At 44.3% G+C, this 15,514-nt stretch overlaps 1 protein-coding gene across 15 annotated transcripts in view; it reads left to right on the top strand.

Annotated features, from left to right (window-relative positions):
- Astn2 (astrotactin 2) overlaps positions 1 to 15,514 on the top strand; it is a 908,742-nt gene that overhangs the window by 101,167 nt on the left and 792,061 nt on the right. The gene's annotated exons all lie outside the window — the stretch shown is intronic.

Below are 15,514 nucleotides of genomic sequence, written 5' to 3' on the forward strand. Positions count from 1 at the left end.
CTTTCCTCCTCTTATTTTCCTGTATTGGTCAGCTTTCCTGTTACCAGGACAAAATAGCTGACACATAAAATGCAAAGGAGGAGAGGTTTATTTTTCCTTGGGGTTTCAGAGAGTTCACTGCATGGTCATCTGGGCTCCAAGGCAATAATTGCATGGCAGAGGAAAGCTGCAAAACTCATGGCAAGCAGGAAACAGAAAGAGAGGGAGAGGCCAGCAAGAAGAATACAGCCTCCCAGGACGTACTCCCAGTGACCCACCTCCTCCATTTGGCCCCAGATCCTTATGGGAGCACTCAGCTAATCCACTGACAAATATAGCCCATCCCTTCCCCATGATCCAGTCACCTTCTGAAAGCCCTACCTCTGGGGATATTTAGGTCTAAACCATAAAACCTCCTTTTGTTCCCCCAAATGGTCTCTTCTTCTTCATTACCTGTTCTAGCTCCTGGTTTCCTTTTCAGGCTGAGTATTGCCTATGCAGTGCACTGTTCTTTGTCTAGGAAATGAAAATACCCTTGAAGTGAGGAAGATTCTAGAGGTCAGGCAGTGACATGCAGCTGACCAACCTGCTTCCACATTCTGCTAAATGCTGGATGTGCTCTGAGGCAAGCAGACATGATTTCAGATCTGCACTCCCGCTCCATACGCACAGTGATCAGTGCTGTAGACTAATGCCTCCGCTTCTGGAAGTCTCGGTTTCTTGCTCTGTAAGGTGGGCTTGCATATAGCTCTCTTGGGAGTCTTTTAAACAACAAATAAATTGTAGTGTACAGTGATGCCAAGTGCAGTGCCTGGCTATAACAAAAACGTGAGAAATATTAGTCTTTTTTCTGCGTTGATTTATTTTGCCCCAACAACTAGGACACTGGCTTTGGCTTTCTGGTGAGTCTTCTCACTCTACGTGGAAAGCAGTGCCCCTTGGGAATGTCACTGGGCTGCCGAGGACTTGGCATCTTGGGTTCTTGCTGCCTCCTGTCTGTCTCTTTCAAGGACACCAGGCTGAGGGGATGAAATAGCAAATCGCTGGAAATTGTTTCCTCATAACAAAATCAGAAAGGATTAAGTGGATGGACAGCTCAGGAACAGAGACTGTTCTGCTCTTTTTTGCTCCACGATGGCCTGTCAGTCATACTAGAAAAGAGGAAATAGGCTTTCAGGACAGCGAGGGAGAGGATTTGGACTTTCTCCTTGAGTGCAAAATGAGGTTCCAAGAGGACAGACCCAGAGGTGACACAGGGGCTCAGAGGACATTTCCTGATGCTGGTTATATGCCTTGTGTGTAAGAGGACACAAATGAGGACGTGAGTTTGTCCTTAGGTACCCGTATCAGTCATTTTTGCAAGCCTGACGACATAGGTGTGTGTCTAGTCATGAAAGCGACTGTCTATTGATATGTGCAGAGCCCATGCACATGTATGATAGTCTAAACATTCACAGTGGACCATGCAATGCAGAACTCATATGAGGGTGAACATGCTACATGAATATGTGTGTGGGAGGGCCCCACATATCTGTAAGTTCTCTTTTGGCAAAATGTTCACATGGATCTGTGCATATTTACCTATGGATGCCTGTTTGTGTGTGTTACGAGACTCATGAATGTGCACGCATGCGCAAATCCCCATGCTGTCAGTGTAAGGAAGGGAGCACTTTTGCAGAGTGTATATGTAAGTCTCTGTGAACAACCTTAAATTCTGTAGCATTAGTATTTGTTTTCATAGATAAAGCCATCAACCACCATGCATAACCACGAGGAAACAAACACATGAGGGAAACATGTTTTTTTACCCAAGAAGAGATGAATGCTTTCCCGGGAGTGCACAAGATCCATAGACTCGTGAGGTACCTGTATCTCTAAGTGCACCAGTGCTTTGGGAGCACAGACATATAAATGTATGAACTCACCTGGGTGAGCATCTTTGCAGGTGTTTTTAGGTTGTGCCAACATAACTTCTGGTGTACCTGGGATGCACCTAGTCTGACTGCTCCTTATACTTCCTAGAGATACTTTGTACTCGTCAAACTTGGTCCTCACTCACTTGGACTGGTCAACAGCCTCATTCCTTCTGAGATAGTCACCCCTGCCCTACACAAGAGAATTTTTTCTGGTTTCTGGCAACGTTCTTCTTTCTGGTATATTAAACATCACACTTTGGACAGAAGTTGGGGTGGTGGTTATGAGTAGGAAGTACACCACTAAGCAAGTCCTCAATAAGAACATTCAGAGAAGGTAAACACCCCACAGTGGAGTAACATGGAGTACATGGATGGGATAGCAGGCAGAGAAGCCCTTTTTTCCTGTTCCCATTGTAATTCTCAGGAACATGATACAGCTGAGATATTTGTATACAGTTCATCCTGTGAACTGTGAGGTGGAAGACATCTCTCTGTTCTCTGATAGCATAACACAGTCTTCATAGAGACAGAGAATTAGGTCAAAACAGCTTTTCCACTAACCGTACTCTTCACTGGATTCTCTGACGATACCATGACTGTTCCCATATTACAGGTGAGAAAAGAAAGGTTTAGGCAGAGAAACACCTTTCCCAGATCTCAAAATGAGTCAGTGGCACAGCCAGGATCTACTCAGCATCTGGCGGGTAGAGTACAGAGTATGTCTTTGAGTTGAAGAGACTAAATTACGCTACACTTACTATGTGATCTGGGACAGCTGCCCCCCATTCTCTCTAAGTTTCAATTTCTTGACTCTACATGAGAAATGGATACTAAGGGAAGGATGCCTAAAAGCTCTTAGCAAAGGCTCTGATGCAGTGCAGGCTGTCTGGAAACATTTGCTGAGTTGACATAGGCTAAGTTTAGTGCTTCTGTGGCTTTGAAAGTGGAAGGAACAGGGCGGGGGGTGCATGTTGGAGAAGATGGGACAACTCAGACTCAACGATTCCTCATCTGACACCCTGAGAATGTTCCAGATTGTAACCACAGTTCCCCGAAGAGGACATTAGACAGATGTGATTCTTATTCTCGAGGAATTCTCAGTCAAGGACAAGCCCTGGAGTTTCCAAGCAAGTGATTCCAAATGTCTGTATTAATGGGTAAAAGCAGCTCCTGACGATCATTCTACTATTTTAGATGAGGTGGCCACATTACACTAGGCTCTACTCTAGGTTCTGGGATACAAGAATGGATGAGAACTCAGCCCCTTTCCTCCTGGCGTACACATTTCAGAGATTATTATGATGGATTCGCCTGAGTTTACATGAGCCAAGTGAAGCACTGAGAAGGTCAGTGCTTTTTGCAAAGCTTCTGAACTAAAAAGTGGCAGAGGGGGTCGCTCAGGTGGCTGCCTTTAGAGGACGAGGCCTGGCCTTGCACTACACAGGGAGCTAGTTAGGTATTCAAAGCCCCAAGGCAATTTCAGCCTTTCCTATTGAGCCCCTTGGACTCTTTTTTTTCTGGATATTTTCCGTCACGTTGATTGGTAGTAATCACATCCCTGACTTTTACACAGAGAATATTTTATTCAAAGCTCTTTCTCATGATTTTCTCATTTTCCTTCTTCTAGTGACTCAGAGGAGCCAGGAGATAGATCAATCCCCCTGTGCGACACAGGAAAATACTCAGGCTCAGAGATACAAATCCCTCATATGAGGTCACAGAGCGCAGAAAAGAGTGGGCTTGGACTTTTCCCACTGCCCTCCTGGCAAAGTGGAAACCCCATTCGGTTACATCACCTTGAAAGAGTTGCCTGGCATTTCAACTGAATGAAAACGTGGCCCAGCAATGATCACAGAACTCCTGGTGCCTGGCCCTAGTAGAGATGGGTGTGATTTGCCATCCTTCAGCCATTCACTGTCCTTGGTGTGAGTGTGAAACCACTAGAGCTATTTTGTAATCTTTCTGTGGTGCAGTGAGGATCTCAAGAGGGTCATTCCCTCCCTTCCACCCTTAGCCTGGCACCCTCTAATTGTCCCTTCCTTGCCACAGGGCACCACTGTGGCCAGTCTAAATTGGACTGAATGTTGTGGAATTGCATGTCAAAAGGGTCCTGTAATCATTTTGCTGCTGCCCGGGGCTCTGTGCTCCAGTGCTGTGTTATAAATAAGGGTAATGGAGTAGCGTGTGAATTACAATCAAGGCTGCTATGAACATACCGAACAGGCATGGAGCTTATTTAAAGAATATAGAGGCAGATTATGCTCCTGAAGCAGTGTAGTGGGAACCAATCAAAACCCACTCAGTCCTTCAAATCAGGGCCACAGAGACTTTGATAAGGAGGAGGGTGAGGGGCTGGGTAATATGGTAGGATCCTGCATGGAGAAAGTCTTCAGTATTGGCTTGCTCTGTGCCCCACATGCCCCGCAGTTAGTAACTGAGCTGGTTCTGGGGAAGTATTGTGCAGCAAGAGAGACAAGGCCTTCAGTTTGAAGCTTGGAGAGGCAGGGAGCAAAAGGAAGGTGAGCTGTGAAATAATTGAAGCCACTGGTACCATGCAGTGTGATTAGTACAGCAGGGGAAGGCAGCACAGAGCAGGGACATGCAACCCAGCCTCGAGGGGAACAGGCCTTCACAGAGGACACACCTGAGTTGTTCTTCCAGTTAGCTATGCTGTGTAACAAGTGGCCCAAAATTTTATGGCTCAAAGTAGTTATTTAGCTTATATTTATATGGGCTGATGATTTAAGCTGAGCTTAGCTGAGCAGATAGTCTGAGGGTCTTGGCCGATCCCTGTGGGCTCTTTCCCATGCGGTTGGCCAGCAGGCATCTGGATGACCAGGATGGCCTCTCTCACAGATCTGATGGTGAGCAGCAGAATTTGGAGAATTTGTAGGGGAAAATGGGCAAATGGACCACATTTCTCTCTTGGCTCTTTACAAAGCAAATTGCAGAGCTCCCAGGAACAAGAGAGGATAAGTATAGTACACAGGCATTTTCAGTACTCTACCTGTCACTTTTGGTATTGTCCCATTGGCCAAAATCAGCCATGGCGCTATGACTGAAAAATAGACTTATTTTTTCCATAAGAGAATGTGCCATGTCCCATCAACACTGGTTTAGATGTAAGGGGAGAAGAGCGGTGACAGTTTACATAATCTATTTACAGCGGAGTTCTGAGGATTAAGAATGAGGCAGGCAGAAAAAAAAAAAAAAAAAAAAAGCAAGGCAAGCTTAGGAAGGGTAAACAGTGTGAACAAGACCTTGGAGCTATGAGTACAAAGTCAAGTGAAGAGGCAGGGAGGGCCTGGCAGCACTGAAGGGACACCAAGGTGCAGGAGTCCTCACTTGCCATGGTGACTCTCAATCTGGGTCAGTGCCACCAGGATAGATCTTCTGGGTGCTATAGAGTGGTGGAGTGGGGTGAGCACAGGGAACAGGTGGACCCTCAGGGGACAGATAGAACCTTAAGGGACAAGTGGAACCGTGTGTTCTTTAGCTGAGGAACTCTCAGCCGGTCTCAGTCTTTCTCTGGGTCTTTCTCGTTATCTTTCCCACCTCTATGCCTCAATATTCCAGTCTGTGAACTTGGAATCCACAGTCTCACCATACTTTCTTCCTTACTTGGCCTCTGGTTCTAATCTTGTATCAGCCCATATCCATCAAACTCTTGCTGTTGCAGAAAGTGCTGAGCTATGAAGAGGGGAGGTAGAGGCGATCACAACAAGTCCTAGCCCTGAAGAATCTTTTGATCTAGTAGAAGCAGTGAGAATGAGGGATGGGTGAGATTAGTGAACCAGGGAAAGGAGTGTAAATGTGCCGGGGAGGTCAGAGCTCAGAGGATAAAGAGAGCATTTGGGGCTGGACCCTTTGCAGGGCTCGGCTCAGCTGGGGTTGGAAGAGTAGGTAACATCCGTGAAGGATGAAGAAGAGCTAAGAGCATTTCAGACAGGTGGTGTGGTGTGATCAAAGTGTGGGTGGCAGGGATGCTGGCAAGGCCAGCACAGTGGAGTAGCTTTGGCAAGCCGTGGGCTTAGGTCCAGGTCTGACACTGGGGACGGATTTGTCATGGAGAGGTGAACTTCCAAGTCCAGCCTCTCCATCTTTTCTGCAAACAGCTGATGGCATTGGTGTTGGGTGATCTCTTGCTTTCTGCTCAGTTGCTGCTTTCTGCAGGTCTCATCTTTCCTCCTTCACTTCCACACTGCATGGTGCCACTGTCTCCTGACTCATGGCAGACTTTTACCTGTGAAGCCTGAATCCACCCATACACCTTGCTGAGCCCTGTTGGTTGGGAATCAACAACTCAGACTTAGCAACAGAGACTTAAGAAGCCCTCAAGATAGCATCTTCAGGAGAGTGTGAGGGAGCCTTGGCATTTTGTGAGAATTTCTTTCAACCTTTGGACCCTGTGCTGCTTAAATGCTTTTAGGAGTCATGGAGGTTCTGCCTCTGTCCTCTGCTCTGGCTCCTTTGTCTGTAGCATTGAGACAGAAGGCACTGAATCATGAAGCTCTTTGACTTATGGCAAGTTGCTACTCCTTTTTGGTCCTTATTTTTCAGAACAGTAACACAGGTGGGTTAGATCACTTATTTCCACCCCATACTCTTTCTGTTGTGACTTTTCAGTGATTTCAGGTCATTGAAATGGCTGTGACGTCTGTCTCCTATTTCTTTCTAAGTGATGTGGTCATACAGCCCCATTGCTCTGGAAACAACCTGGTCCTTCGTGCCCAGTGGTGAGAGGGCAGAGTGACAAGAAGACTGACAGCTGACTGCGAATAGATGCTGTTCTAGCTGCCTTCAAATATCTCATCCCCACTGACTCTCACAACAACCACAAGAGACTGGTTTGCTGATTTCCATTCTACCTTGTATAGGACAGAATGCTTCCTGTTCCTCTGTCAGGTGACATTTGCCTCTATGTGGCCCCCGAAAGTGACATTATAATGATAAATGGATCCAGAAGATTGGAGCATCCCAACAGGATTCCTGTCCTGATACTTACCGTGTCACACACCAGCATGGACTGGAACCCTTCTTCTCTTCACTCCAAGGTATAAAGTCCTTTGTCTCAGCCCAGGTAGTACAGTGGTGACAGCACTGGATTTGGGATCAGCAAACCAGGGTGTGACTTCAGGCTCTGCCACTTCCTGGTTAGATGATCTTACTGGTTGAGAAAATCTGGTTCCCTGTTGGGGCCTCAGAACTCTCAGCAGAAAAATGGTTATTCCGCTATACAGCTTACCTGTGTGGTTTCCCATGGAGACTAAATAGGACAAGGAGTGAAAGCATCTAGCCTGACACTCAAGTAGGGGTTGGCAGTTTTGACTCCTGTTTCTGGTCTTTGGGCATCCTCTCCTCGCATCTGTTTTCAATGTTATGGGACGAGGAAGATAGGGAGAAGGAAAAAAGTCTCAGCATTGGAATGGATTTTTTTTTGGTACCGGGGATCTAACTCAGGACCTTGTGCTTTCGAGGCAGGCGGCAAAACCACTGAGGTAAATCCCTGGCCCTGGAATGGACTTTTTTAAAAGAAGAAAGAACAAAAGAAACAGCAAACACATGGGAAAATAAGAGTGCAGCAAAGCTAAATGACAAAGGAAGACCAAGTGAAGAAAAAAAAAAAAAAAGCAGCAAGTGGGGAGGGAGATGGTTTGGGAAAGAATAACTAGGAGTAATGAGAATCAATTCCATCAACCCTCCATCTATTTTCAAATTTAACCCGAAATGATGTGCTTTTCTCCCTTGCCAATATATCTTAATTCTTCTCTTCCCCTCCCTTATTTGACTGAGTATAACTGTATTATTCATCTCTACCAAGTGGCTTAGGAAAATAGTTTTGTATAAAAGATGCAGTTCCCAAAGGAAGTAGAAATGGGCAGACTGGAGGCAGAGGTGGAGATGAATGCTGACAGCAATGGGTGGGAAGCGGGGGTCTGAGGTACTCTTGGGACTCCTTTATCCAGCAACCGCTGCAGGGCCTTGGCTGTGTCTCAGCCCCCACTGCCTCTTCACCTTCTGTTCCCCGAGGTGACCTCCCACTCCCAGAGCAGTAGTGGTGTCATCTTGGAGGCATTCAGCCTGCCTGGCATCAGAATCTTAGAATTATGGAACATTCACTTTATAGATCCTGCCTGCCTGCTTTGTCCAAATGCTTTACCATCAAAGAGCACACGCTCACCTCACACATACACCGTGGGAATAGACTCTGCCTTTTCTTTTGTGGCCACTACCACATGATCATCACCTTCTTTGATGTTCCTTTCTCTGCTCTCCTAGATTGTGAGTTTCTTCAGGAGAAGAAACTCAGGAAATGGGCATTAGGTGGAGCATTTATTCAATGAGTATTTATTATGCACCTACTACATGCTAAATACTGAGGACAGCAGCGACCTAGACACAATCTATTGCTGTGAATGAATGATGAAATGGGTAGGTGAATGACAAACTGAAGCAAGGGAAAATGATTTTTTCTGCTTAATGGGAAAGTTTGCCAGGGCAGCAGTGAAATTTATTCCCTCCTCTAGTTTATCCTCATGCCCTAGCACTGTGCCTGGCACATGTTAAGCTGTCCATCAGTGATCTGTGTAGGTGATGATGGCGATGTTTGTACTTGCTCTCAGGAATAACTGCAGAACCTTGCAGATTTGCAAGTATGTTGCTAAGTATGGCCTTATTTTCTTTTAATTCTACGTTAGATATGGTACAAGTAGGACAGATTGTGACAACTGTCATTTTACAAATAAAGAAGTTCATAGATACCCTATAGCTTGTGTTCAAGAAAACCAGTCAGTTGGCATAAGGAGAGAACACAAACCTAAGCTTCTAATTCACAATTTAGTGTTCTTTTCATCAACCCAGGTTGTTTGGTCAGAACAACTGGGATACATCCATCATCCATCCACCCATTAGTCCATCCATCCTGTCATTTTTATTTAAGGTATCTGAGAGTTTCGTTGATCTGTCATTCAGGGCTTGTCTGATTGCATGAAGGAGCCCTAAGTGGGACCTGGCACTTACTATTCTGCCAGGAGATGGTCCATGGGCAAGAAGTGACTTCGTTTTTTAAAATTTTTCTCTTTATAGATTGATGCACCAGTGCTTCTGTACTTTACGTGTGGTAATGAGCTTCTGCAGTTTCTACCCCTTCTTCCCACATTCCCAATCCACTTGCCTCATTGCCTCTGTGCTATTTCTCCATCTGAAGGATCTTGTCTATAGACATTTGTTGAAATATTGTGCATCCTCTAAGACTCTTCTATGAAGACATTCTAGATTCAGCCCAAAGACATCTCCTCCCCCTTTACCATCCCATTTGACTTAGTGCTATTTATATAGCACCCCTTTCCTAGGCCCCTGGACTGAGGTCTTGAGGACAGAGTCCTTCAATGCCAGATCTCAGAAGAGTTTGGCTGACTAAATGAATATTTAAAGGGAGCGCGTATCTGCATCTGCTACAGAGGTAATTTATAGCCAGTGTGGAAAATTGTAGAGAAAAATGAATCAGCACATGATTAAAATCACCTCTGAGCCCACCATTTAAAGAGTACCATTCTTGATGTTCCAGTGTATTTCTTCTCAGCTGTTATACACATATGCATATCTAAACAAAATCATAAGATTGCCTGTATTCTGTATAAGCTTCCTCTCTCTTACTCCATGACAATATAAGCTTTTTGAAAGTTAAAATTCTCATTTTCTTCTTTTGCTTTTTCCAAGGTACCTAAACTTGAGCCAGACGTTTGATAAATTTCTAGAGTTATTATATGGGAATCAAACCATCATGGACCCCTTGAGTTGCCATTTCCTCTCTCCATCCTTGGGGGATACTCACCAGAATTCAGATATAGAAACATCTCAGGTCAATTTGTAAAACTTTAAAGGAGCCCTGCGTAATGTGTTCAGCTACTATGCTGGGCACCATGCTGCATAAATGACTCTGGCATATCTCTGTACTGGAATCCAATGAGAGAAATCAGTTGTATAAAGAGAGCATTTAAATATATTTGTAAATATGGAGATAGTAGTAAAATGATCCTATAACTGTGTATATGAAGTAATATATAACAAATGTAGTTTTGGAGTGCTTATTAAGTGTCAATAACATGTTAATTACTAATTTGTCTTATATCTGATTGTTAAAACAGCTCTACAGACAGGTTCTGTTATTATGCTTATTTGGAAAATGAGGAAACTGAGGCACAGGGAAGGTAAGAGCTTGTCCAGAGACACCCAAATTGACTACAGGGGAACTGGGTTTCAAACTCAGGCAGTTAGTCTTCAGGGGCTGTGATCTTAAACAGCACATACTATTCCCTCCCTATGGAAGCAGCGAGGAGTACGTAGCTCATATGGGGTTCATGGAAGACTTCCAGAGCAGGGCATGGAGTTGAGAGGGGAGAGCTTTTAGAGACCCAGAAAAAGCATCTTCAAAGACATTGAATTAGAAAATAACAGTAGTCCAGATGGTCCCTGATTTGTGATGGTTCGACTTAAGATTTTCAAATTTATGACAGGAAGCGATGTGCGTGTCATATTATCTATATTTTGAGTACCCATACAACCATTCTGGTTTTCACTTTTAGTAAGTATCCAAAAAGTACATAGATACTCAACCCTTTGCTATAAAATAGGCATGGTGTTAAATGATTTTGGCCAACTGTAAGCTCACATCAGTATTTTGAGCAGGTTTAAGGTAGGCTGAACTATGACATTGGGTGGCTTAGGTGTGTTAAATGCACTTTCTGCTTGCAACACTTATACTAACGATGGGTTTATAGGAATGTCACACATATCAGTTGAGGAATATCTGCATATGTGTTCAATTATACAGATGTCTACTAAGATATACAAGGGTGACGAAAGGAGTGAAAAGAGGGATGAGTGGAGACAGATATACATGGTCAACTGATAAAAGACCTTGTGCACAGGGCTCATGAAGGGAGATTTTATCCCAAAGGACATTAGCGGAGGATTCTGAGCAAAGGAATGATAGGGTCGGGCTTATCAGTTAGACATTTCATCTTGGTGATCATCTGAGGAATGCTTGGGGGCAAGGCAGCCTGACACGAGGGCTACCATTTAAAAAAAGACCTACACTTGCCCATGGAGTTCAATTTTCTACCCATTTCCGTCTCTCCCTGTAATCTGGAGGGCTGACCTGTATTGTTTGCTTCACATAGGCACCTCTAGATGTTCTGGTGAGCTCATCCCATGTGAGATACCTGCAAGTAGTCAGCAGTTGGGGCCTTTCCTCCCTTGAGGGCTTTTTCCTAGGCAATGCATGGGCAATGTCTCAGTGATTTCACTGAAGGCCAAGCTGCCATCTGGACACAATAGATATGACAGCTCTTTCCTGTAGCTATGGCTCTTTCAGGGATTGACAACCACCTCTACCCCATTTCTGTACAACACTTCCTTGCAGTTACCAACCTTGGTGTGCTTTGTTGCCCGTTATGGATTTGCTTTAAATCTGCCCAAGCTGCCCTTAATTAAACAGTTCTCAGTGGCCTTACAGAATGTGTCTTGTCTATTCTGGTGAGACTCTGACTGGCACAGAACAATTTTCAATAGCCCATAAGGGAGATGATAACGATTTGCATTAATTAACCATTGTAGAGAATAAAAAGAGGACATGTAGAGGTTGCTGCTTGATGATCACCCATGAATGCAAGAACAGCTCATGGCAAGGGTGGTGGAAGTCAGTATCACTATCTTTCCCAACTCTTTCTGCCTAGGCAGTGAGTTCTTATAAGCAATCTCATATCATATCTGCTTTTCCCCCAGTAAGACAAAGACCATTTATAAACTCATCAGAAGGTGTCTCTGGCTTTCTGTGAATAATCTGCTGGAGGGTCAGCTGGTGCTGTGGAATCAGAAGGATGGTTAGTTGGCCACTTGGGAGATGTTACCAAGATGGCTGGTGATCAGAAGAGCTGCTTATTTTCATAATGACCTTCAGGAATTAAATAAAAATACAACGAGTGCCATAGATTAGGGAGAAGAAGCCAATTAAAAGCACAACACGCCTTCGGGATTTTTTATTTCTTTTCCAAGAGGCTGAAAGGCATCCATGGTTGTGAAGGCAGGATGGCAGTCTACCCAGAATTACTGATGAAGGCTGATCCTCTAGCTTTCACGGGATAGTTGAGGGGATTTGAGCCTGTTGAATATTTCACAAGTTGCAGCCCATGGGGGGAGAACAGAGAAAGGTGAAAAGGCAATCCCTGTGTTTCTTTATGATTCCAATATAAAATCAAACTATGCTGAGTAGGCGGGAAGCAGAAGCTGGAGTCAGCCTACCGCTGGAAGGCATGGTGTACTGATTCTCCCACTTTAATATCTGCTGTTTCATTTTATATTCATCATGTCAGCATAATCTGCCTTTATGGGAATCATCTTGGTTCCCAACCAAATGCGTTTAGTCCCCCTTTTGCTTGAAATTTGATTGTAATAGGACTTGAAGACGTCAATGAAATGTTTATATGCAAGGACCAGGGGAAGAGAAAAAAGAAAATGCAATTGGAAAATCAATCAGCAGGGAATTTCAAGAGTTGACTTTGGTCATGTTACTATTTCTTTGACCTGTTTTTAATGGAGACAGGAATGGCTCTCTGATCAACTGTACTCTCTATCAGTATCCTATTGCATGCTGAATAAAATACCTACTCTAACGCCGGCATTGAAATCCTATGCCTGTGAGTCACAACTACATTTCCAGCCTGACTTTTTCTTCCCTCCGACATGTATGTGTAGCTTCACATCTCAAGATTCTCAGTCTATCTGTGCCTTCTCTCTTCTGAGGAACATCATTAGATACATCCTCCATGGTGCTTATATCACCAGGTTTTGGGAGTAGCTCTTGGTAGGCAGAGCAGGAGGGTCCTTTGCCACCTTAGATTTCTCAACAAACCTTTATTCTTTCTTTAATCCTCTGATGAGATTTAATACTCTTTGATCTCGATTGTTTACTATATCCATGATGGATATGTGTAAGTATGCATATGTGAACACACACACATATATGAAACAGCAATTCAGTAATAATTTGTTGGGTATTTATTATCAAAGCACTTTTCAAACATCTTTGAAGTGGAAGAAAATAAGACATGTAAAGTCCTTACTTTCCTGGAAAGTTAGACCATCGATACATGTTCAAGTAAATGCATACGATAAACTTCTAGTAGTGATAATTGTGGTAGGAAGTGTGTTTTGATGGGCTGTAATAGAGATCACATGTGCTTGGAAAGGACTACTATAGCTAGAATGACCAGGCACTACATCTCAGAGAAGGTGTCATTTAGAGTGAGACACAGATAAGATGACACTGAAAAGATGCCAGCTTGCAAGCTCTAGGAGGAGAGTTTCAGGAAGATTGGACAGAAATACTTCCACTTGGAGACAAGAGGAAGCTGGCCTGTGGAGGAAAGATTGTAAGGCCTGCAGGGCTGGAGCATACGAGGAAGGGCTATGGTCGAGACTGGACAGAAATCCGCCATCTTAAGAGTGTCTGTGCGTTGGCAGTGATATGGGGCTGGGGACAACAGGCTGGGTATCATTTCTGCCGCTAAAGAATTGAGAGCTCCAGGAAGGCAATGCTGTGACTCGGTTATCTCTATATTCTGGTCTGCTTAACTGGCCTAGCACTGAGTAGATTCTTGACAAAGTATGTTGAACGAATAAACAAATCTATGAGTGAATGTAGGAAGGAAAGATCAAGTCCTTCTGCTCCTGCTTAAACAGCTTTTTTCTCTTTGAGGTTTCATGCTCCCCTCCCACTTCCTCAACAACAGTTTCTTGTCTTTGTAATAGAATAAGTCCAGAGCTATTCTCTGTGATTCAATATTTACTGTGTTTCACACACGGTTATTATCATTTAACGTTTACTGTCTGCTGACTGTGCACTCATAGCTGCAGCAAACAAAGAGCTCAGTCTAGTTTCCGTTCATGCACTGATTTAGTCAAGGAAAAGGAGACATTGTATGTGCAACTGGCATTGTCAAAATTATGTTGCCTGGCAATCCACTGGGTCCAGCTGAGTACAAATTCATCAGTGACCTGAAAATGAGTCACACCCCTCCATGAGCTTCTGTTTTTTTAACATGAAGGTTATGACAATGGAAAGCCTCTAATGGAAGGACTCCAAGCAGAGGCTGGAGAGAGCTCCTGGAGAAAGGTTCTCGGACTCCCACCAGCACCCCATACTTGCTGTCTTAGTCTATAAGAGGCTGTTTCAGCCAGCTGTGGCTTGCCTAGGGGCTTTCTTTTGCTATGGTTCCAGGGAATCTTAGCACATGCAGTGCCTGCCCACCCAGCAGCATACGGACTCTCCTTCTGAAGTTACTGAATTAGATACCACTATTTCTAGTAGCAACTCTCAGCCCTGGATTCCCCAAGCCTCTGGTTCTGGGCTTTGATGCACTAAAAGAAAAATGACTGAAGTGCTGAGCAAGTCCATTTACAGTCATGTCTTCTCCTTGCTGTGTCCCAGTGGCTGGATGCCAGGGAAGCTTCTGCCAAGGCCTCAGAGGTTGAGCCTAGGAAGGGGGCTCATGGGGACCCTACCTGGGGAGGCAGAGAAGGTACTGTGTAAAGATCCAGCCCCAGTGACCCCTCAGAGCATTTGAGGGCCCATAGCTCTAAGAGCTGATGGAGTTTCGGGATTATCTCCAGCCCTGTTCAATCCTTGAAGCTGCAAGGGAAACCCAAACATGTGCATTTGGACTCATACATTACTATATTCTGGCCACTCAAGTTTTGGAGTGGAGAGGTTAGTGTTGTGAGATGACTTACATAGTGGCAGGATTCCTCTGACTGTGGGTTGTGAATAGACAGAAGTGGCAAGGGTGGAAGGAGAGAGAGAAGGAAAAAGCCCTGGCAGTAAGCCAGAAAAGAGGATAGTTCATACATTGGCTTACAGAGTTGCTGAGAAGGGTTGGATTTTGGATGTCTTTTGGAGGATAGACTGCAGAAGTGTGAGAGAAAACAAGCAGTAAAGGATATCTCCAGCTTTTTCTTTTTTTGTTCAGAGCCCTTGAAGGATGAATTAGATCCCATCCCTATGAATAATAATGATGGTGATAATAAATCAATACTTAACTTAAAAAAGCATAGCTAACTTTTTTTCTTAGCACTTGTTAAGTGACAAAGATTCTTCCCCTGAGGGTTTTTTATTGCAAACCTCAAGGAGTTAAAGTCTCTTGGGATAATTCTGTATAATTTGGCGAGTAGGAGTCATTTCCTCCTCTCTTCAAGGTGACTGTCTCATTCAGTGTCACCAGTGAGGCATGGGAAGAGTTTATTAGATAAGGAGAAGTGGTAACAACCTGGCCATCGATCCTCATTAAGAGTGTGTGTGTGTGTGTGTGTGTGTGTGTGTGTGTGTGTGTATGTGTATGTATGCACATGAGGTCTTTAAGGACCATAGGAATGCTATGCCAAGGTCACCTCTGTTTCCCAGAAAGGGGCCCCAAAGTTCCAAGTCTCAAACAGTGCTAAGGCTACTTGTCCACTGATGGATACTCTCAAGGCTGCTCATCTCCCAGAGTAATTGTCACTTCAGTGCAGACCTGACAGTACTATAAGAAACACACCACCTTTTGCTGAAGTCCCTTCAATAG

The sequence above is a fragment of the Heterocephalus glaber genome, unplaced genomic scaffold (genome assembly GCF_053883595.1).
Source record: "Heterocephalus glaber isolate CG9 unplaced genomic scaffold, H.glaber_assembly_v1.0 deba00001479, whole genome shotgun sequence".
Classification (NCBI taxonomy): domain Eukaryota; kingdom Metazoa; phylum Chordata; class Mammalia; order Rodentia; family Bathyergidae; genus Heterocephalus; species Heterocephalus glaber.